Source organism: Dama dama, chromosome 23, assembly GCF_033118175.1.
Source record: "Dama dama isolate Ldn47 chromosome 23, ASM3311817v1, whole genome shotgun sequence".
Classification (NCBI taxonomy): domain Eukaryota; kingdom Metazoa; phylum Chordata; class Mammalia; order Artiodactyla; family Cervidae; genus Dama; species Dama dama.
In genome coordinates this window covers 26,726,423-26,750,897 of record NC_083703.1, presented here as the reverse complement: position 1 = coordinate 26,750,897, position 24,475 = coordinate 26,726,423, and the positions used below count along the sequence as shown (strand labels likewise).

The 24,475-nt window shown below is 41.4% G+C and overlaps 1 protein-coding gene and 1 long non-coding RNA gene across 4 annotated transcripts in view; one reads left to right on the top strand and one right to left on the bottom strand.

Moving 5' to 3' along the window:
• Positions 1-7,254, bottom strand: part of LOC133044667 (uncharacterized) — a 117,495-nt gene extending 110,241 nt beyond the window's left edge. The window contains exon 1 of the long non-coding RNA XR_009690019.1: positions 7,170-7,254. This is a non-coding gene — a long non-coding RNA (uncharacterized LOC133044667). The remainder of the gene's footprint in view (positions 1-7,169) is intronic.
• PRTFDC1 (phosphoribosyl transferase domain containing 1) overlaps positions 1-24,475 on the top strand; it is a 97,139-nt gene that overhangs the window by 48,342 nt on the left and 24,322 nt on the right. The gene's annotated exons all lie outside the window — the stretch shown is intronic.

Below are 24,475 nucleotides of genomic sequence, written 5' to 3'. Positions count from 1 at the left end.
ATGTTCTGTGGCAGCCTTTTTAAAAACACACTTTCGTGTGTATTAGTGAGGTTAGGCAGTGGGGAGTCATCCCTCTTTAAAAGCAACTTTCCTTTGGTAACATCTGTTTTTGTCTCACTGTGACAGCATGCACACGCTCTGACCCTGGCTGGTTTCTTGACGCTTCTAATTTTGACATTCTGCCAGAAGAGAAACACCCAGTTGCTTTCTTTCTCACACAGTTGCAGGTTCCTTTTTTCTTACTGACTTGATGTTACCCTGCTTGGCCATTCAAGAAACAAGAGCCTGACAATTGAGAGATCTTAATTGTGGCCTGAGAGCCACTGCACGTGCATAAAGAAATGGCGATACAATTTCCTATTAAATTGTGTGATGATCTTTGAGCCATATGATTTTGAAGAGTTTAAGAGGATGAAACTCATTTCTGATGCTAAATTATGATTTCCAGGTTGTAAGTCCTTTGTACTAAGATAGTTTGAAGTTCAGTTTTCAGATTAGAAATTTCAAACACCCATTCTTCACAGGTGGCCATGAAGTAATTTCCTTTCTTAAGGATGTGCACAGGAAGCAAGGTTCTTCCTTTTTAATGCAACCTTTATGCATAGATTTTATTTATATAAAGTGTGCATCCCAAGTCTGTAAATAGCATTCAGCCCAGTTATTTTTTTTTTAATTCTGAAAGCAAATGTACAAAATTTAGCAACTAAAATCCAGACTCATTGGGCTTGCAAGTGATGTTATATAGATTTGTTGATTTGGTTTGTAGGAGAAATGACTGATTAAAAAAAAAAATCAGTGAATGGATTTGAGGAAACTACCTAAAATAAAGAGCTATATATCCCAAAGAGCATTTTCTTTTGGTCACCCAATTAGCACCTTCTTCTTTCTTTATCCTCACTCAAGGTTCTAGAAGATTCTGAGGTGTTGTCTGTGTCAATTAGCCAGAATAAGAGGACAGCTTCTTAGGAGGTGCAGAAGTTGGTGAGGAAAATTCAGTTGCAAAAATACTAAGTTCCCTAAAATTATATAAAAAGTCAGCTGCAGAGATGCAGTTTCAGAGTTTCTGTTTTTTCTGGTTTACATTCCTGTTTGAGCCGAGTCATGAAATGGTGTGTAACCTACTGATCCAGTAGGGCTTCAAGGGACTCTGGCCCAACACCGCCACCATCTCTCTCATGTCTTCTCAATACTTGTTCATCTTTTCGTAAGAATTTGTATTTGGAAAGAAACTCTGAAGAGTCAAATGTTTTAAGTTCTCTCAGTTTAGCAATATAAGAAATGATCAAATAAATTATGTGCTTTTCAAAAGGGAAGATTAGGTTGTATCAAGAAACTAGGTGAGGTCTGAAATTCTGCCTGTTGATAGGCAGTAGGCAGTAATTAAATTTGTTTTTTTTTTATTGATTTTCAAACCTTCACCAGCTAGCAGTCTCAGTAGATTTTTTTTTCTCTTCATAAATAAAATCTGTGAACTCATTTCCAATTCATCTTCAATCTGCCTTCTAAATCTCCCAATTTTAGTGGGTAAGAATCCACAGATCTCCACATCTGAACAATAAAGAAAGTCCATAACAGGCAGCAATATTATTTAATTTGAAATACTTCCTGCAACATTGTTGGCTGTTCTCTAACAGAATTAGAGCATTTCACTGTTATGGTAGCATGTTTAAAATGACCATCATTTGTCATGTCATTTGTCTCTATTGTCTTGAAATCTTGGATTTTTAAAGACATGCTGAAGTTTTCTCTCTCTTTCTAAGCTATATGTTTCAGCATGAAATCTCTAATGATAGCATGATAGAGTGCACTTTCTGGTTAGTTAGAAATCAGTATGTTTTAGAAATGCTAGATTTCAATGGAATAGATAAGTTGCTGTTTCCCATAACCAGTTCTCACCCACTGTGTTCTGTGGAAGAGTCAGTCTTTCATTAGTGGCGGCAGCTCTTCTCTGGTTCCATTCAGACAATGAGACTGGGGATAGTCATGCCCAGGGTAACCCCTGTCCAGTGTCCTTTATCCCAGACCACTTCCCAGCCACCAGGGAAATTCCTCTATGTGAAGGGGAGAGTAAGACATGTTTCCTCTTTAATCTCAAACACACACAGAAAATTCGGTCCAGCTATTGGAAAGGAAGCACTAACAAATAATATCAGCAACTGAAGTTGCCCAGGTGTCCCTGACCATGAGGCTCCATCCTCCATGCCTCTCACAGGGAATCCAAATCACCCTGTCAATCAGAGTAGTTGATCTCAAGTGGCTATTTGACACAAGGCAGGCTAATCCTTCCAGGTCACAAATACAATGATTAGAGTAGATGTGCGATCCAAACCAGACCAACCAAGTCTTCCTTGGAATTTATCACAAGGAGAAACTATTTTCTCTTAGGTGATGAGGTTATTGGGATGAGCCCAGAGATGGAGTGGAAGCAGGCACATGAAAAGGAGAGGGTCCTGAGACCATCTCAGTCTCCGATTCAGGATGCCCTGTATTCATCCTGCCTTCCTAAGCTTGGTCATTCAACTCTTCCATGACAATCACCTTTCTGTTTAAATTAGTTCAAATGAGCTTCCTATCACTTGCACTTCAGAAAATCCTGAGTTGCACGTGTACCAGAAAGAATAATTTCAAACTCATAGAAAAAGAGGTCAAGTATGTGGTTACCAGAGGCAGAAGTTGGGAGGCTGAGGGAGGGGGTTAACTGGATGAAGGTGGTGAATAGGTACAAACTTCCAATTGCAAATAAAAAGGTACTAGTAATGGACAACATGATGAATATAATTGACACCACTGTCTTGTTATATATGAAACTTGTTAAGAGACTAAATCCTGGGAGTTCTCATCAGATGAAAAAAGGTTTTTTGTTTCTTGAATTTTATATCTGAGATGATGAGTGTTCATTAAACTTATTTTGGTAATCACTTTATGACGTATGTGAGTCAAATCATGCTGTACACCCTAAACTTATGCAGTGCTATGTGTCAATTTCAATAAAACCGGAAGAAAAAAATATTTTTTGGAAGAGCAATTTATGATCCCAGTTTTAACCACTAGTAAGCAATGCATCATATGCATATATTTACAGACTTTTCAGGTAGCCCACTATGATTAGATACTTAGATCGCTTAAAGTGTTCCTGCATTGTAAATAAGGCTGTGATACACATCCTTATTCATAATGTATTGTGCCCATCTCTGATTGTTTCAGTAGGCTTGCTACTAACACCATGTGTGCTTTGAAAGCTTATTTTTTTAATTGGAATGTAATTGCTTTACAGTGTTATGTTGGTTTCTGCTGTGCGACATCGTGAATCATCCATAAATATACATACATCCCCACCCTCTTGAGCCCTCTTCCCACCCACCCCGCTAGGTCACCGCCGAGCCGAGAGCTGAGCTTGTGCTCTATAGCAGCTTCCCCCTGGCTATCTTGGTTTACACACAGTAGTGTATGTGTGTATGTCGGTGCTACTCTCTCAGTTGGTCTCCCCATCACTTCCCCCCCGCTGTGTCCCCAAGTCCATTCTCTATGTCTGTGTCTCTATTCCTGCCCTGAAAATAGGTTCATCAGTACATTTTTTGTTAACTTGTTTTTCTCTTTCTGACTTCACTCTGTATGACAGGCTCTAGATTCATCCACATCACTTCAGTTGACTTAATTTTGTTCCTCTTTATGGCTGAGTAATATTCCATTCGCACTGACCAGAATGGGCCATCATCAAAAAAAATCTACAAACAATAAATGCTGGAGAGGGTGTGGAGAAAAGGAAATGATCTTACACTGTTGGTGGGAATGTAAGTTGGTGCAACCACTATGATGAACAGTATGGAGATTCCTTAAAAAACTTAAACATAGAATTAACATATGACCCAGCAGTTCCACTATGGGGAATATACCCTGTGAAAAATGAACTCAAAAAGACACATGTGTGGCAATGTTCACTGCAGCACTACTAAACGATAGCCAAGACATGGAAGCAACCTAGATGTCCAGGGACAAATGAATGAATTAAAAAAATGTGGTACTTTGAAAGTTTTTGACATATTATCACCAGATATCCCTGCCAAATAATTGCATTTAATATGTACTGTATCCCCAATAGCAGTTCATGGAAGTGTTGGTTTTCCCCCCCCCCCCAACACTGTTACCACCTCAAGATATCATCATTCTATCTCTTTAATATGTTTCTCAATTATACAGGCAAAAAGTGCCAACTCATTGTTTTCTTCAGTTTGTACTTCTTGGGAAAAACAGGTCATTCTTATAAAGAAGCCCTGGATTCCTTCACATTTTAGAGCATCATCACCATTACCACTCCACTGGGCCTCTGTGGCCACCTCACTCACTCTTATCAAAATGCTGACACAGTTTCCTGCCGTTGGAGGGTTCTGTCAGAACATCACGTTGCCTAATTTTGATCCAAAATACCAACAACATTCTTCATTCTTATAAACAGGGAAGAGAAAGCATCAAATACACATCCTGAGAGATGATAGCAGGTGGTGGGAGCATTTCTGCTTTCATTTGTCTGGATTTGTTTAGATGTAGTGACTGAAGGACAGGTAGGAAAGCCCTTTCGTGGACAGGGAAACCGACCTTTCCCAAACCACGGGCAGGGAAAGCTGAGCACCGAAGAATTGATGCTTTTGATCTGTGGTGTTGGAGAAGACTCTTGAGAGTCCCTTGGACTGCAAGGAGATCCAACCAGTCCATCCTAAAGGAAATCAGTCCTGAATATTCATTGGAAGGACTGATGCTGAAGCTGAAGCTCCAATTCTTTGGCCACCTGATGCAAAGAACTGACTTGTTGCAAAAGACCCTGATGCTGGGAAAGATTGAAGGCGGGAGGAACAGGGGACAACAGAGGATGAGATGGTTGGATGGCATCATTGACTCAATGAACATGAGTTTGAGCAAGTTCAGGAGTTGGTGATGGACAGGAAGCCTGGCGTGCTTCTGTTCATGGGGTCGCAAAGAGTTGTACTTGACTGAGCAACTAAACTGAACTGACTGAAACCAACCTTAAGGAGACTTTCTTTGAGCCAGCTCTTGATTTTTTAATGTACCCACAATAGTTTCTCCTTCTGGTATGGAGTTGGAATGACCTTGGATTTCACAGAGGCACAGTGCCTCTCATTGCAGACTGAATGACTCACGCTCTGTCCTTCCTCTGTCTTAGTTCCAAACAGGGTACGTTTGCTCTCATCTTTTTCTCCCCTTCCATTAGAAACAGACTAAATCTAGCATTATACTCTCAGAAGTTGAACTTAGTGAACTCTGGGATTCTCATGAAGAGGCTTGAGTGGAGAAAGGCCAGATCTCATAATTAAAGGCTTCGGGAAGCATCCTTTTGGGCACATGCCAGTGGCTTCTGGACCCTGTTGTCCAGCCAAAGCCCCTTCTCTGCGTGTTGCGGTGTGAGTGTGATGTGGCCAAAGAGAGTGGATGCTTGAGGTTTTTTCCTCTGGGACAGTGCAGAATATGAAAGAAGGGGGAGACACTATAGTCATATCATTTTTAGGTTAAGTTGATGTTGACTTTTAAATTCCATTGGTCTGAGAATTACTATATGAAAAAAATTTTAATGAAGTTTGTACTGTGCTGTGCTTAGTCATTCAGTTGTGTCTGACTCTTTGCAACCACATGGACTGGAGCCCACCAGGTTCCTCTGTCCATGGGTATTCTCCAGGCAAGAATACTGGAGTGGATTGCCATGCCCTCCTCCAGGGGATTTTCCCAACTGGGGATCGAACCCAGGTCTCCCGCATTGCAGGCAGATTCTTTACCATCTGAGCCACCAGGGAAGTTTGTACTAATGTATCATTATTATTGATGTAATGGGTTAAAAAGATTGCATTAAATCATATTGATTTCCATTTTAATCAGTCTATTATATGCAATATATATAGTGGATTGACCAAAAAGTTTGTTTGGAATTTTCCATAAGATGCTATAGAAGAAACTGAATGGACTTTTTTGCCAACTTAATATGTTAAATACAGTTTCCATATTTAAATATAGATGTTTATGTATATATTTGGGCTTCCCTGGTAGCTCAGCCAGTAAAGAATACACCTTTAATGCAGGAGATCCCAGTTCGATTCCTAGGTCTGGAAGATCCACTGGAGAAAGGATAAGCTACCCCCTCCAGTAATCTTGGGCTTCCCTGGGACTCAGACAGTAAAGAATTGCCTGCAGTGTGGGAGACCTGGGTTCGATCCCTGGGTTGGGAAGATCCTCTGGAGAAGGAAACGGCTGCCCACTCAAGTATTCTTGCCTGGAGCATCCCCATGGACAGAGGAGCCTGGCAGTCTGCAGTCCATAGCATTGCAAAGAGTCAGAAACGACTGAGCGACTAAGCACAGAGGTGTATATTTGGCCAGCTTCAACTTCACACCCCTCCTAGGTTTTAAGGCTTTCTTTCACTTGTATTCCAGAATGACATCTTTTCCCTAAGCTCCCATCAGGTCCCCTCATATATAGAAAACTACTTTGTGTATTTAAATAAGAAAAATTTAGAGATTTGCAGAAGAAAGTAGAAAAGCTGCATGGATATACAAACAGAATGTAGAATATACATTTCTAATTCAACCTTGGTGTAAGTCACATCTTCTCTGGACCTCAGTTTTCACATTATGAAAGGAGAGTTTTATCATTAGAAGAGGTAACACAACTAAATGCCGCTCTTTCCCCTCCTCTTCCTCCTCCTAAATTTTAGTGCAATTCCCCTTCACCTGCTAATAAGGCCAGTCCATAGGGTTAATAACCATCATTGCTTCTTACTCGGTAGTCAGAATAGGTTTGCGGTTCAGAGGTTGGATTGACTTGCTCCGTGAGGCACATAAACCAGGAGCGGTTGAACTTGGACTTGAACCTATGTTATCAAGTTCCAGAGCCATGAGCTTAACCACTGAACTATGCCGTCTCCAGCAGCCTGGTGGTTCTCCAACTTTTTTTCAGCACTGAAACTTTTTAAGTGATATCTTCCATAAAACCTCAAAATTGGGGCTGCTCTGGGTCAGTGGGAACCAGGGTCTCGGCTGCTCGGCCTCATGTACAAACTCAGGTGGGCCCCACGGTGCTGCCACAGAACCCTGAGTGGCAGGAAGTGGGAAAGAAACCACTACACTCTCATGACTACACGCGACCGTGATGGACGGAGCAACACCCACCTTGCCTCCTCTCCAGAGTCTGGGTGAAGACCAAGCAGTCAGGGTCCACAGAGGCAGAGGCCAGAGCGTGACTCACAGCTTGAGCAGCAGTGCCAACAGCCAGAGGGCCCGCAGAGCTGCCCTATTTTCATATTTCCTTTGAGAGCCACAGAAACATTATCAGGAGACATGCAGCATCTGAGCTTCCTCTGCCCTCTTCCTCCCTCACATTTACAATAGATATGACAGGGGAGGAGCCCTCAGGCCTTCATTTTGGAGCACTGCTGCCAGTAGCATTGCCAAGTTGATTAATGGTCATTTGTACCTTCTTTTTTTTTTTGCCACATCTCGTGGCTTGCAGGATCCCTGGCCAGGAGTCGAACCCTGTCCCCAGCAGTGAAAGCACCAAGCCCTAACCACTGGGCAACCAGGGAATTCCCAAATTTGTATCATTTTCATGACGTTCACCATAATGGTCAAGTGTAAGAACTCTGCCATGGGTGGACCTGGGTTCCCATTCTGGCCCTGCCAGTGAGTGGGCTTGGATCAGCTTTTTAAATAAGATGCCACTTTCTCATCTGGAAAATGAGATAAAGGGACTTCCTTGGGGGTCCAGTGGTTAAGACTTCACCCTTCTGATGCAGGGAGCGAGGGTGCAACCCCTGGTTGGGGAACTAAGATGCCACGTGCCCTACAGCCAATAAATATTTCTTTTAAAAAGAAAGAAAATGAGATAAAGCAAGTAAAACCCAGGACAGCATCTACCACAATAAAGGTTAGCTATGAATAATATTGTAAGTTAACAGAAGATATGTTTCTAGTTATAAGAAAAGTCAGTGTTTTAAAAAAACTTCATTAATACATATAGTTATATAATTTTTAAGAGATGGACCCATGAAACTTTTTTTTAGTTTGGGTACTTCCCTTCTGAATTGCATTTGAATATTTTTTAATGATTTCCACAGTAAGTCTAGTTAATATCCGTTGCCACATATAGTTACAGAACATTTTTCTTCTTATGAGAACTTTTAAGATCTACTCTCTTAGCATGATGTAAGGTACAGCCTGTTGACTATCGTTAATAGTACCAATTCTAATAGTATTATGTATTTCAGAGTTGCATTTGAATTTTAAGTGAGTTTTCTCTCATTGTATAATATAGGAAGCGCTACTTCCATTTCATGGCACTTCAGTCAGAGGTGCCCTTTCAAACACAGATGTTATATGATCAGAGTCTGGGAGATTTTATTTTCTATTGATTAGCTAAATCCCACAGTTTTAAGAGAATTTGGAAACTCCTCTTCCAGTTCTTCTCAACCAAATAAAAAGCAGTTATATAAGTTGAACATCCTACGTGGCAGGTTTGGGTATCATGAATACATCCTTCATATTTCGCCATGTTGCGGTGGTAGCAGGGTTTCTGCTTTTAGGTCTTTAATGCTTCAGAAATGGCTAAAGCTTTAATAGAATTTGAATTGTCAGTTTTCTAGTGAAGGAGAATATGGTTTTCATTGCCACTTACCTCCTGAAATACCTCGGTCCCTTTCTACTCTGGACAAGTGTATTTCTAGTACCCACAATTTGTTATTACATTTCAGCTGCTGAGTTAGATGTGCTGGAAGGGTATGTGAGCACAAAACCATGGCTACACTACCTAATTGACCCTGGCGGCACTTATCATCAGATAAGTGGGAGAAGAAGAAAATCTATTTTGACTGTAAGGGTAAAAATCATAGTGTAAGAGCCAATCTGAGCAGATGAGGATCAGGGGTGAGCATGCAGAAGAAACAGATGGTGGTGAGTAAAAAGAAGCAGGAGGCCAGGAGTTTTACATAAGAAGTATGACCTAATCAGAACCCTGGCAACTTGAATGTGATTTAAAAGCACATCTGAAAAAAGTTTGCTTTACTGGTCTCTATGGTGGAAATGGAGTGAAAGCTCTTGGAGCAAGTTTCTAGAACTTTTGGCCACAGTAGAGTGTAAATTATGTAACATTATTCAAATCTGTTTATTGATATTTTTTAAACTGAGGTTTTAGTTTTGAGTTTTTAAAATTTTCAAATATTGTTGTTGTTCAGCCATCAAGTCGTGTCTGACTCTTTTTGACCCCATGGACTGCAGCACACCAGGCTTACCGTCTCCTGGAGTTTGCCCAAGTTCATGCCCATTGAATTGAATGCCATCCAACCATCCCATCCTCTGTCACCCTCTTCTCCTTTTGCCTTCAATCTTTCCCAGCATCAGAGTCTTTTCCAATGAGGTGGCTGTTCACATCAGGTGGCCAGAGTATTGGCGCTTCAGCTTCACCATCAGTCCTTCCAATGAGTATTCTGGGTTAACTTATACTTCAGCCAGATATGAAGTTCTCTTTGAAAATGGCCAGTCCACAAGCATGGTTCGAGGCACATGTGGTCACAGCACACTTAGCACAGGATCCTAGAGAAGCATCCACTCATCCGCCTATTCACTTGCCAGTGTGAGGCATTTCTGTTTTCTAATGCACAGCACCCTCCTGCCCACTTGGTACCTGTTGGTGGACAGAGAAGTTTTCAGTCTGGGGCTGTTCCAAGTACAGCTGTTATGAACATCTGTAACAGATCTTTGTATGGAGATAAGCTTTCTTTTCTCTTGGTAAATACCTGGTGGTGAATAAATACCTGGCCTTTGTAGTAGATGCATATTTAACTTTCGTAGAAACTGCTCAACTGTTTCCCAGAGTGGCTGCACCTTTTTATATTCCCATCAGTGTGAGTTCCACCTGCTCTACATCCTCACCAGCATCTGGTATGGTTGTTAATTTCAGCTATTCAAAGGAATAAAACCATCTCATTGTATTTTAATTTGTATTTCTTTAATGAATGCTGATGTTATGTATTTCTCTTTCCTTTTGCTTTTAAGCAGTTTGTTTCTGAACATGCAAAGTTGATGTCTGAAGGCAGCATAGATCCAAATACCATCATACTAATCTGTAACTGTTCTATAAGTCTGAAATTATTCCAAAATTAAAAGTTTATGTTTTAAAAAAGAGTTATACTAAGAAAAACATATTTTCTGTTTACTCATATAGTCACATTTCCTGTGCTGTTCATTTCTTCATGAAGATCCACATCCCTTCTCATATCATTTTCCTCTTGTCTGAAGTTCTTCCTTTAATGTTTTCTATAGTACAGCTCTGCTGGTGATGAATTATTTCAGCTTTTGTTCGTCTGAAACCATGTCTATGTCACCCTCTGCTTTTGAATGATAGTTTTTCAGGGTATAGAATTCTAGGTTGACAGTCTTTTTTCAGTACTTTAAATGTGTACTTCCATTATTTCCTTCTTGTTGTTCAGTCACTAAGTTGTGTCTGACTCTTTGTGACCCCATGGACTTCAGCATGCCAGGCTTTCCTGTGCTTCACTATCTCCCAAAGTTCATTCAAACTCATGTCCACTGAGTCAATTATTTCCTTACTTGATTAGTTTCTAATCAGAAATATATCATCATTATTTTTATGCTTTGGTGTATTTTTCTTTATGTTGCTTGTACTTGGATTTCATTGAGCTTCTGAGGTTTGTGGATTTATACTTTTCATCAAACATGGAAGTTTTTCAGTTATTACTTCTAATTGTTTTTTCTCCACTCTTTGGTTTCAGGTACTCTAATTACATGTCTATTAGGTAATGTCTTAAAATTGGCCGACAGCTAGTTAATGATCTTTTTACTTTTTTTAAGTTCTTTTTTCCCTGCTCCATTTTGGATACTCTCTATGGCTGTCATCAGGTTCACTAATCATTTCTTCTGCAATGTCCCGTTTGCCATTAACTCCTATTCATTGTATGACTTCTCTGTTGCTGCATGACATATTACTACAAATTTAACAGATTAAAACAACATATAGGCATACCTCATTTTACTGTGTTTCACTTTGTTTAGTTTCATGTACTTTTTTCATATATAGTTTCATACCATTTTTTAACAGGTTGAACTTTGTATCATGCCATTTTCAAACAAGTCTGTTGTCCCCATTTTCCCAACAGCATTTGCTCCCTGGTGTCTGTGTCACATTTTGGTAATTCTCACAGTATTAAAAACTTTTTTATATTATCATACTTGTTATGATGATCTGTGATCTTTGATGTTACTACTATAATTGTATTGAGGCACCATGAATCATGCCCATGTAATCAGTTGTTGAAATGACAACAAAGGATTTAGACTGTTCCGTAAAATTAGCTGGTAAAGGAGCAAGCAAGCCTTTGAGGGTATTGTCTCCAGTTTTGAAAGAAGTTCTCATTCTACTGTGGGTAAAATGCTACCAATCAGCATTGCATGCTCCAGAGAAATTGTTCTTGAAGGAAAGAGTCAATCAATGCAGTAAACTTCATTGTTGTCTTATTTTAAGAAGTTGCCACAGCCACCTCAGCCTTCAGGAAATATCACCCCAGTCCATCAACATTACAATAAAACCCTCTACCAGCAAAGAGATTTCAACTCACTGAAGGCTCCGATGATGGCTAACATATTTTAGAAATGAAGTATTTTTTATTGCTGTTGTTAAAAGTATCAATTCATTGTTTCAGTGTTAGTCACTCAGTCATGTCAGTCTCTGCAACCCCATAAACTGTAGTCTACCAGGCTTCTCCGTCCATGGAATTCTCCAGGCAAGAATTCTGGAGTGGGTAGCCATTCCCTCCTCCAGGGAATCTTCCCAACACAGGAATTGAACCCAGGTCTTCTGCATTGCAGGCAGATTCTTTACCATCTGAGCCACTAGAGAATTCCTAAAGTATCAATAGTTGTTTTTTTCATTCATTCCTTTTTGGCTGCACAGGGTCTTCATTGCTACACATGGACTTTCTCTCATGTCAGTGAGTGGGGGCTACTCTCTAGTTGCAGTGTGAGGGTTTCTCATTGTGGTGGCTTCTCTTGTTGCAAAGCATGAGCTCTTGGGCATGTGGGCTTCAGTAGTTGCAGCTTGAGGGCTCAATAGTTGGAGCTCACAGGTTTAGTTGCCCCATGACATGTGGGATCCTCCTGGACCAGGGATGAAACCCGTGTCCCCTGCATTGACATGCAGAGTCTCAACCATTGGACCACCAAAAAGTATTTTTAAATTAAGAAACGTACATTTTTTAGGCATAATGGTATTGCACACTTCATGGACTACATATAGTGCAAACATAGCTTTCATATGCACTGGGAAACCAAAAAGTCTGTGTGACTTGCAAGAGGGTAAATCTGGTCTTTGTTATTCTGTCTTGGCAAGAAACAGAAGTCACTTATCCAAAGTATAATGAAATTTTGAAACTACCACAATAATAAAAATCATTGCCTTAAAGTTTTTTAAATTGAAAAGCAAGGTGTATAAGAAAATAGTTTCATAAGCTCCATTGTGTTAAAGACATTGTGACTTCTACTGCAAGTGAATTTGTTGTAGGCAGAGGAAGATTACCTAAATGCCAAATAAATACCTGAAATTTCCAAAACTATACGCCATTTTCTGTGTAGCTTTGACCTTTGGCATTACCAGTTGGTAAATATAAAATTGGATCCATTTATGAGTAGGCCCAAAGTGCATTGAATTGGGGTTGAGCGTTTCACCTGTAGCCAGTCAAGAAAGTATTCTTCAGTTTCTGAGGGTCCCCAAATGGGTCCTTACGTGTGTCTGCAGATCAGTCTGTCAGCTACAGTTAGCACAGAGCACCTGCCCCCTCCCTGGCCAGCCCCCACTCCATCTGCCTGAGAAGCCTCTTGCTAGCATCGTTAAGGAAGCCTTCCTTCCCTAATGGGCTTTTTTTTTTTTTTTTTTCCTAATGGGCTTTATTATGAGAGAGCCAGCCCTCCAGGTCTCCGGCTGGACCAGGTTTCCCACAGAAGCAGGGGCCCTAGGCAATTCTGAACCTACCGTGCTTCAGACCTATCACCCCTGTAAGGAAAGCAGTTCAATCCTCCGACACTGGGGCTCAAATGTAAACCAGCAAGCCAGACCTGGAACAGAGAGCACATCACACTCCAGCCTCCTCTTCTCTCCCTGCCACCTCTGCGTCAGTCAAACTTCCTCTGTTCCACCCCTGACAAAACAAAGGCCCTTGTGCTCATCAGGCAAAGACAGCAAACATTTGATGGGGCATAGGGGGAAAAGAGTAGGTATTTCATGCGTTAGCAGTATCTGGATACAAAAACCAGACAGCCCAAATGCCCTGGTCCATAGTTGCTGGAGCTCATTAGCTCATGTGGACATTGTGACCTTCAGGACGCAGAGGTTGTCGGGTCTGAAGCCTCAGTTGAATGTCTCATTGACTTGTTCTTGGATCATCTAGAAAAAGCTAAGGGCGAAAGCCACCTTCCTGGAGTGATCTGATATTCTCCTTGGCAGTCTAGAATAAGGTACCCTCCTGGAGTTTCCACATTCCCCATCTTTTGAGAAGGCACGGCCTCTCCTGCATCAGGCACAGCTGTGGACTTCTTCCTCCTCCCACTCCTCCTCCAGGCTTCCGCTGACAGATTGGTCCAGCAGAGTCTCATTTCCTTTGGTGTCCTGGACCTTCCTTTCCACTGCGATTATAAAAACATTTATTAGAGAATAATTTATTCCTCAGGCCCATTGATAGAGTCCAGATTCCGTTTGTCTTATACGGATAGACAGATGTGCAGTGTTTTGTGCTACTTTTCGATGAGCAATGCTGTTTACACAGAATTTTCCCAAGACCACCCAACTCAGTTCGCATGTCATCTTCAGCTACTTCCAAGCCCTGGATTCCAGAGGAAAAGAAAAAAATTAATAAGTCAGCGCCCCACCCAGTTTTGAAGACATGACTTCATACGGAAGGAATCTGCAAGCCTGCACTGCCAATCAACATGCCTACATCAAACAAACCATCTCTTCTTATTCTGAAGAAGGGAAGGTGGCTGTAGAAGCGCTCTGCTCTCTGACCTCCTCACATGGCTCATGGCTCATTTAGGTACCTGGAGCAGTTGGAAGCCAAGACCGTAAATCTAAAAAATAATAATAGTAGATGAAACGCTTAATAGTTGAACCTCCCCAAGTCTTCCACTTTCTGTAGGTTTCACATAAATTGACTTTCCCCTCAGCTCTGAATTATATCCAAAGATACTGCTAATGATTTTTTACATATAGAAAGTCTGCTGGATTTTTATGGTATTTGCATAAATTAGCTTTTTTTTTTTTTTTTGCTCATTCCATGATCTCTGAGAAACAAGTAGGGTGGTTGGTAGTATCTGTGTTTTTCGGATAAGTAAATGAGAAATCAGGTGAGTTTGCCAAGGTGTCCCAGTGAGTAATCCGTAAAGGCAATCGTTCTGATTGATCATAATCATTTATTTTCTTTTGAACAATCATGTTTAATCTGGAACCATTTCCTATTTTTAAATTTGGTTGTGTTGAGTTTTATAGATGTGCCATTACATTATAGATGGATATGAAATATGTTACTTTGTTGTTTACCAAGATGTTAAGGATACATCAATGCCTTTTATTTGTAAGCCCTGTCTGAATTTTAGCCAGCGATTTGTACAGGAAATGTGAACCAGGAAGCAATATTCTAGGTTTCTTCTGTAAACACTGATAAATTTTAGTCATATGAATGACTGGGAATGTTACTCACATAAAGTACAGTAGAACTTGACAGAGTGGAAAAAATGACTGGAATAAAGGTTAAGATCCCTGGCACTAGGCCTGGCTCTATCATTAACTCAATTTTTAAAGTCCACATCCTTTCCTTATTTGGATAATAAAAGAGGAAAATCCGATTCAGTACACGTTTATCAGGGGCTTACTGTGGGCGAGGTATTTTACATATGACTTTTTTTTTTTTTTTTGGCTGCATGGAGTCTTCGTTTCAGCGCACAGGCTTAGTTGCCCTGCAGCATTTAGGATCTTAGGTCCAGGGTCAGACCCACATCCCGTGCATTGAAAGGTGGATTCTTAACCACTGGCCACCAGTGGTTAAGAAGTCCTTACACATTTAATGACATTTAATTTAAACCTCACAACCAACCAAATGGGTAGGTATTATTGTCCTATTTTATAGACGAGAGGACCAACAAACATCAGGGGGCTAAAGAAGGGGCAAGGTGGGGTCATGTTCCTTTCTGCATACAAAGTCCCACTTGATATTAAGGAACCTAAAAAGATGAAAGGGGGATAGAGTCTCTCTCAGCATGCTTTCAAAATAGCAGAAGTGAACAGATGCACAGCCAGTGAGCAGAGAAGCACCAGTTAATGAGAGGGAAGCAAGCACTGCATGAAATGATGCTGAAGGCCAGGGAAGCCCATCAGAAGGACCAATTGATTCTGGCTGTTGGTGGGGGTCTGGGGGTTGGTGAGGGTCAGGTGATGACTTATCATGAGAGTGACTTTAATTTGTATATCTGTATTTTTTTGACAAGCAGAGATGTGGCAGAAAGACATTCTGGGTGGAGGAAGCATCAGTAGGGCACAGTAATGACTCAGTCAGCAGGTTGGTATGGGTGGAGCACAGACCCAGGCCACTCAGTGTATCCCCTCTGGACCTGCTCCATCCTTGTCGCCCAGGAGCTCATTGGAAATGCAGACTGTCAGTCCCATTGCAGAGGAGATCACAGTCTGCACAGATGATCCATGTGCAGAAGGGGTAAAGGGTCAAGTCACACAGAAAGGTAGCTTCTGATCAGATCCAAGAGAGACGTATAGGACTTATGGGTTAGATAGAGCAAGACATCTAACTTATGGGTTAGATGGAGCAAGACAGAGGGTCAGTCCCTGCTCTGTCTTCAGCTTCATCACTTTTCAGCTGTGGGACGTTTGGCAAAGTTTGCTGTTATTGTTGTTTAGTTACTAAGTCGACTTTGTGACCTCATGGACTGTAACCCACCAGGCTCCTCTGTCCATGGGATTTCCCAGGCAAGAATACTGGAGTGGGTTGCCATTTCCTTCTCCAGGGGATCTTCCTGACCCAGGGATGGAACTCACAACTCCTGCATTGGCAGGCAGATTCTTTACCACTGAGCCACCTAGGAAGCTCTCGGCAAAGTTATTTAAGTTTTTTTTAAGTTACCTGTTGCCTCAAGATTTTTTTTAATGGACTTTATTTTTTTAGAGCAATTTCAGGTTCACAGCCAAATCTAGGGGAAAGGACAAAGAATTCCCATATACTCACTGCCCTCACACACCCTCAGCCTCCCCCATTATCAACATCTCTGACCAGATTGGTACCTGTGTCACAGCTGATGAACCTACGTTGATTCATCATCACCCAAAGTCCATAGTTTACAGTAGGGTTCATTCTTGGTGTTGTACATTCTAATGGGTTTAGGTAAATGTATAATAATATGTATCCATCACCATGGTGTCATAGAGTATTCTCAACAACCCTAAAAATCACTTTAAAAATGTGCCCCACCTTTTTATCTCTTCCTCCCCCAAATCCCGGGTAACTACTGACTTTTTTACTGTCTTCATAGTTTTGCCTTTTCCAGAAACTCATATAGTTGGAATCATATAATATGTACCCTTGTCAGATTGGCTTCTTTTACTTAGTAATATGCATTTAAGCTTCTTTTCATGGCTTGACAGCTCATTTCATTTTATTGCTGAATAATATTCCATTGTCTGAATGTATCACAGTCTGCTTATACCTTCACCCACTGAAAGATATCTTGGTTGCTTCCAAGTTTGGCAGTTGGGAATAAAACTGCTTTAAATATCCAAGTACAAGTTTCCCTTAAGTATTGTTTCAGTTTTAATATTTTTTATAGAAGTGATATATAGTTGTCTTTCTCTGTCTGACTTACTTCACTTATTATGGTAATCTTTAGTTGAATCCATGTTGCTGCAAATGGCATTTTTACTTTTTTATGGCTGAGTAGTATTCCATTGTGTGTGTGTGTGTGTGTGTGTGTGTGTGTGTGTGTGTTTACAGATTGTGTCTTCTTTATTCATTCATCTATCGATGGCCATTTAGGTTGTTTCCATGTCTTGGCTATTGTGAATAGTGCTGCTATTAACATTGGGTTATAGGTCTCTTTTTGGATTAGAGTTTTGTCTGAATATATGCCTAGGAGTGGGATTGCTGGATCAGATGGTAATTCTATTTTTTGTTTCCTGAGCAACTTCTATACTGCTTTACAGTGGCTAGGGTGTGAATTTTGGTATGGACCCAAGTGTTCGACTCTGTGGGTAAATACCAAGGAGCATGATTGCTGGATCACGTCTCACAGGATTTTGTTTGGACTCATGTAAGCAGTGGTCTTAGCATTATAGCACCTAACATTCAGTAAATGGTTCTCAAAGTCAGATTTGCCCCTTATATGTATGGGGTTCAGGGCAAGAGAACAAATGGAGATTCACCTGTCATGTGCCTAAATAGTTAAGGTTTTGAAACTATAGATTTGTCCGTGGCCAGCCTCAGGTTTCCAGCCAAATCACCTGAACTGGAGGCCGTAGGAGCGGCGCTCGTCCCGGCCGTGGACAAGCCTGGGCAGGGCCAGTGCCTTCTGGGCAGGGCGGGGCACCAGCTGGGCCCACAACCTGGGTGTTGACCAAGCCTGCCGGAACCCTGCGTGGGACTGGCCAGGTTAAGCTCTCCAGGGGGTTGGGGCAGCTGGATTCTTCATGCCTCTCTTTGCTAACTCAGATGCTCCCAAGACCCTGCCCCTGAGCACAGAAGGAGGGAACACGGGTATCCGGGGACTCCAGTCTCTGAGGCACCTGCTTTGGATGATTTAGGGCAGCCAGCTTGAAGACAGACCAGTCCCTCTTTGTCTGGTTTCCCAAGGTGGGCCACTGCTGCCTTCCCTACAACAGCTTAACTTGACCCTGCAAGTATGGGGGGGTGAGGCGCAAAGCCCAACTCAGCACACATTTCCCTGTTGCATAATTCCCATTAGCTCAAACTGGCCCAGAATTTTCTCCCCAAACTGCCTTTTAAGACCAAAAAGAAAACAAATGTCTTTTGGTATTTGTGACATGCAGGACTTCTCTTGCCTGACTCTAAAGCTGGCCCTGCCCAACGCAGTGACAAAATAGACTCCTTTCTGTAGGCATGGGCAACTGCAAAAATATTTTGAGCTGAGAAATCACACAAGGAAGCAGAACCTTGTGGTCCCAGGGTACAACTGGGTGGGAACAAAGGTAGATTCAGTCTAATGCCAGAAAGCAGTGTGTGTTCTGAAGGTCTCCGCAGCTCAGGGTGTCCTAGCAGTCCTCCCCCTCTGTCCTTCAGGTTTACCATCCCAGCCCCTGGCAATCTTAAAATGGGTCTGTAAGAGCTGGTGTAAGATTTCTTTAGTGTCGAACAACAATTTCCATTTGAATTCTTTTATTTAGAATTATAGTTATAAATCTTCCCTGGGTTATCTAGGAGGAAAAAACTGTGTGGCGAAAATGACCTTTCAAGAGATAGTTAGGACTTCGCTGGTGGTCCAGTGGCTAAGAATCCGCCCTGCAATGCAGGGAATGCTGGTTCGATTCCTAGTGGGGGAACTAAGATCCTCCATGCTAAGGAGCAGCCAAGCCAATGCTCTACAGCTGAAGAGTCCTGCTGCCTCAACGGAAGATCCACGTGACACAACGAAGATCTTGGGTGCAGCAACTAAGACCTAATGCAGCCAAATAAATAAATATTTTTAAAAAGAAAAGAAATGATGCAGTTTATAAGAAAAAAAGAAAGAACGAAAAGTTACCACTGGGATATGGTCATCCACATTTGAACACGTTGATTTTACTGAAGTCCTTTGGGATCGCTGACATGTGTCAAGGGCTTAACTGTTTTTTCCTTCTGATCCCTAATTTTAAAACGTAATTTAAACCAAAGCAACAAATCCATACCAGGTTTCAAAGCAGAAGGATATCCTGCTTCAAGGTTTCAGAGTCCATGTAAAGCAATGTCACTGAATCTGTTTTTAAACTTAGTTTCCTCCTTTCTGGAGTCTTTTATAACTAAATTGAAGTAAAAGTCCGTTTTTCTGCTTTTCCCTCCTTTTCCTTTTTCTTGGTGACCCTTCATTATTCCTACCAGCCTATAGCTTCTTCTTCTTATTGTGGTCGCTTCTTCTGACCCAAAATTGCTTTATTTCTCATAAAGAAAAGAGCTTTTGTCTGTTGGGTAGGGATGACTCTTAGCTAACCAGTACCTCTTTTGGAGAATGGGAATACCAGTCACAATAGAGCCGTAAATCACTGTCATTAAACAGAAAGCTGTTTTGTCCTCGAATAAAGTCTCAACCGTGCTTGCAAAAGCTGCACACCAAATTCAGGAAATGCAAAATGTACATGTCCCTTCAACGGGGCTAAATTGTACATGCTGACATATACATATTTTTTTCCTGGTTAAGTGCTAGTTTGGCTTTAAAATACATCCTTTACTAATCATGAAATGAATGACTGATCTTAATAATTCCTGATGCATCTTAATAATTCCTTTTTTCTTATTCTTGATGTTCAGAATTCACATGGATTTTTGCATTTATATTTTTTTCAAAGTATTGAGAAGGCTCTTTGGAAACCAATGTAGTAGAATAGTAGTAATAAGAGTAAAGAAACAGTTTCCTTCTGGGTGGGAATCACTCAGACATCACAGAGGAAGGTCTGTATTCTTTCAGTCTTACCACGTTCCAGGTTGCTCAAGTCAGCTTCCTTTGTGTCCACTTTCAATCGAACTTTACAGATGTTTTCTCATGTGTTTGTTTATCTGTAGTTTTTATTTTTTCTGTCTCCATTGGGCAATAAGCTCCTTCCAGTTCCTGGACAGCTGGAAGAAGAACTTAGAGCAAGGGAAACCAAGTGCTGCCTGAGAACACCTAGTGCTGTACTGTGAGTAGTGGAAGAGATATTAAAAATATAGCAAACACATGTATGCAGATACTTCAGTGTAGCTCAGCAAACACTGGCTGCCACATTGTGCCGGCCACAGGGGGTGTAATTAGGATGAAAATCAGGCTGTTTGTGCTGAAGTTTTCATGCCACTGGCAGTTGCTGCATTCTCAGAAAATTGTAGTTGGACGTGATCTTTTGACATTTAGAGAGTGTTATCAGACACAGATCAAGTCCAGAGGACTCCAGGAAAGCCTCCTAGAAGAGATCACGCCTGAACTGAATCTTGAGGAAAGAGTACAAATTACTTCTTTGAAGAAAGACAGAGAGATGAGACAGGAGCAGCCACCAGCCAAGACGTAGCTGAAGGAGGAAGCAGTACTCGTGTGCTGGGGACGCCTAGGATCTCATGCAGCACGGTGATGCGTGATGATGTGTCATGAGTAAGTGGTCACTAATCATACTTATCAATATCTGCAGATATTGAGTTCTCCTATAAATTGGTATGAAATCTTAGTCAAGGTTCTGTTGTTGACAAGTAGTGTAAATCTATTTTAAATTACCTTAAGCTAAGATGGTGAATCAAAGGGAAGAATTGGAGCAGCTTATGATCCCCAAGCAAAAGTGCAGCCAGGGTTGGGAAAATTACCAGGAGCCCAGCCATCCAGTCTCCTATTCTACAGATCATCAGCTGCCATCTTGTGAAGCAATTTCAGGGTTAACTCTTTGTTGTACTGACTGTAAACGGCTCCTACAAAGAATAGATGGGAGGTGATAAGGACAAAAGTGGGTCCAAGCATGATTTCCAGGTGGCTTCTGTCCACTGAGGAGAAGGATGAAAACAGCAGAGTGGAGTGATGTGGGTAATTATACCCACAAAATGGTCCACTCTAAAGATTCAGACACCACAGCTTGGGAGCTGGGGGATCACCGAGAAACCCTGAAGGAACGTACAGTCTGTACCCCTGAGGCACAGTAGCCACAGAAGGACAGGAGTCCTCCTCAACCACACGCCTCACGGGCGGCCGTCAGCCTCAGAAAGCTTAACCTCAGAGCATGAGGCATTCGCGTATCAGTCATGGGCTCAATGAACTGTTCGAAGAATCATCACGAGGTCCAAGTTGAGAAACTTGGGTAGACATGCAAGTTTCTTAGACTAAAAGTAGATGATGGTCCTGAGGTAAGCCAAGGCTTTAGGAACTGCTTCTTGTTATGCACCAGGTACTAAGTGCTCAGTTCATATTAATTCATTTACTCCTCCCAATGATCCTAGGAGGTAGGAACTATTAACATTGACATTCTCTTTTTATAGATGAGGACACTAAAGTACTGAAAGGTTAAGTAGCTTCCTCAAGGTTGGACAACTCAGAGAAGGTGGGGCTGGGACTGGAACCCAGGCAGTCTGGTCCCCAAGGCCATGTAGGGACACCAGCTGCCTCTTTACCGGTCGCCGTGTTTTCCTTTCTCACAGCTCATCCACATATTGTAAGAATGAGGTTCTAAACAAAAATGATCTCAGAAACAAAGGGATATTTAAATGAGCAGGAACCAAAAAGATGGCAAGTCTGTTTAAAAGGAAGCAAAAATATTGACATAGGAGTTTTCAAACTTTTTGGCTCCCACCATCGTACCTTGAGGAAAGATTCCCGGGAGGAGGGCATGGCAACGCACTCTAGTATTCTTGCCTGGAGAATCCCATGGGCAGAGGAACCCCGGGGGGCTACAGTCCATGGGATCACACAGAGTTGGACATGACTGAAGTGACTTGGCATATCTTACCTTGAACCCAGTCAATACAACAGAGATAAGTGGAGCTTCTCTGGGTGAAGCAAAGGGCAGACATACAAGCCACTGCCCTGTGACCTCCACTTTGACTCTAGGTGGCTTAAGGGACTCAGGGACCCAGTTAAGGGTCATGTCCTACATCCACCACTGGTTGAAAAGGAAACACTGGAGCTGATTCATCTCTCCTTGTTATCTGACCTGGTACCACATGTTAGAGTTTTTGAAAAATTTTTCAACACTTTGCAACATTTTCATTAGAAGCTCTCCACTTTGATCATTGAAACTTCTTATAATGAACTGTTTGTGTTTTTTTTTTTAATATTTCCTTACTTATTTGTTATTTTTGGCTATGCTGCATCTTTGTTGCTACACATGGGCTTTCTCTAGTTGCGCTGAGCAAGCTCTACTTTGGAGTTGCAGTGTGCAGGCTTCTCACTGCCGTGGCTTCTCTTGTTGCAAAGAGCAGGCTCTAGAGCCCAGGCTCAGTAGTTTCAATACACGGACTTATTTGCCCAGCAACATGTGGAATCTCCCCAGAAGAGGGATCAAACGTGTGTCCCCTGCGTTAACAGCAGAGTCTCAACCACTGATCACAGGGAAGTGCTATAAGGAACTGTTTTGGTTGGGGGTTTGCCTCTCTATTTGATATAGTGTCATTGACCTTGCTGAGCAGAGGAGAATAGCTGAGAGGAAGGATGAGGCTGAAAAGAAGAGGGAAAAAAGCAAAGTTAAGGCATCTGTGGAGGCTGAGAATGTTGAGAAAGTCTGTGCGTGTATGGATTCTGAAGCACGTCTCTCTGACTTTGGAAATGAGTGGCTGAGAGAGTGATTTTTTTGTTTATTTGTTTTCTTCACTCGTCCCCTTCCCGTTCCTCAAGAGGAATTCAGGATATTTATTCTTACTTGGCTATGTGTTTTCCTGAACATTATCTAAACAGTCCAAATTCTCTTTTGTACGAGCAGTCACTGTACATGCTGAGCTCTTTTTTGTACCTGGAGACCAGGTCACCAAAACTAGTAATTTCCAATATGTTTCTTTCTGAGGATGCCTGGACTAAATGTCGGAGACTTCCTTTGCTCTTTATTCATTTGTTTTAATTTTTTTAATTGGAGTATAATTGCAATGTTGTGTTAGTTTCTCCTGTACAACAGCGTGAACCAGCTATATGTATACATATATCCCTCCCTCTGGAGTCTCCCTCCCACCCTTCCTTCACCATTTAAATAAATCCACACAACCATTACCAGCATTTCTACCAAGGTGTGTATTTCTCCTAGCCATTTCAGCGTATATATTTTACTTCCTTAGTACAACCAGGACCCATTTCTTCTCCGTGGTACTCTCAAAGATGCACTATTAATTTCTACCTTCTAGGAATGTTGTGGGGGATGGGGGTTGTTAACACAAGAATAATGCCTCAAGCCAGGCAATTCTAGAACTGAACTGGTTTCCCTCACTGACCAGTAGTGCCTTTTTTGGGCAAGCTACTCTAACTCTTACTGCCTCCAGTTCCTCATTTGTAAATTGGGGATTAAATAATACCTATTCTGAGCTCTACTGAACCTTAGCAAAATAGATAAATTCATTCGTATACAAACTTCTAGCATACAGAAAAAAGACAAAGAACCACCCAACTCTTGAGGCTTGTATAACTTGCTTTAAAAATCTACAGAGGTAGCAAAAGAAAGGAAACTACAGGTCAGTCTTAATTTATGAAGATCAGATGAACAATCCCAAGTAAAATATCTTCAAATCAAAATCAATGATGTTAAAAAAAAAAAAAAAAAGGATACATCAATCCTAGGAATAGAAGGATGTTTTTGAACCGCTGTGCAGAGTGATTGCATCAATGACCCTAATTAAATGGCTTCCCTGTGTCTATGTACTTTGTTCTGTTACTTGATGATTGCTTCTCAGATTAATGCTGGGCTTGTTCGTATGACTTGCTTTGATAATGGGACAGTAAAAACTTGACTCAAGTTTTAAAGGTGTTAAAAAAAAAACAACAAAAAACCAAAACAGCAAAAGATCAGTGGATTCTGGATAGTCTTTGATTTTCTCCTTTGGATATCATTTCCCATAAGAAGAAAATTATTGGTTTTATCTAACTTATGGGGCGCTTTCAAACATTTCAAGCACTGTCTCCACTCCTTTGCGGTTAGGAATAAATGCTTTCAAACTGGAAGTAAGAACATTTTAAGCTCATTTTTTTTTTCTCTTGAGCAGTAAGGTGAAAAACAAAATGCTGCTTCATTGGTAAAACTATTATATTGGTTGATCGACTTTTTTCTTTTTTCGTTTCTGATGACCAGTGCCGTGACAGTGTATCTCTAGGTCTAGACTCTGAGTTCCAAGTGACAGAATCCAATTCAAACTAACCCAAGAAAATTCCTTTAGGGGAATGAACTCCCTCCCCAAAAGAGGCAGGGCCTTCTTGCCAGAATAAGGGAGAAAAGCACTGAACTGGCCAAAGCAACAGCAGTAACCGAAGATACTTCCTGGTTCAGCACATCGTACGTCTGTTCCCTTTCTTGGTGTCTTCTCACTTAGGTTATCATTCGGATGAAGGAACTGCAGTGTCACCGCAGTCTTGCTTGGTCATGAAACCAATTGCCTATAGGATGTCCCTTTCAGTTCCTCTGATGCATCTTTGCAAGGAAGCCAGAAAATAAGTTGCTTGCCTTCTGCTATCTTTTCTGCCCCCATGTTATTCTATTGTGATATTTACTAAGAAACAACCCATATTTT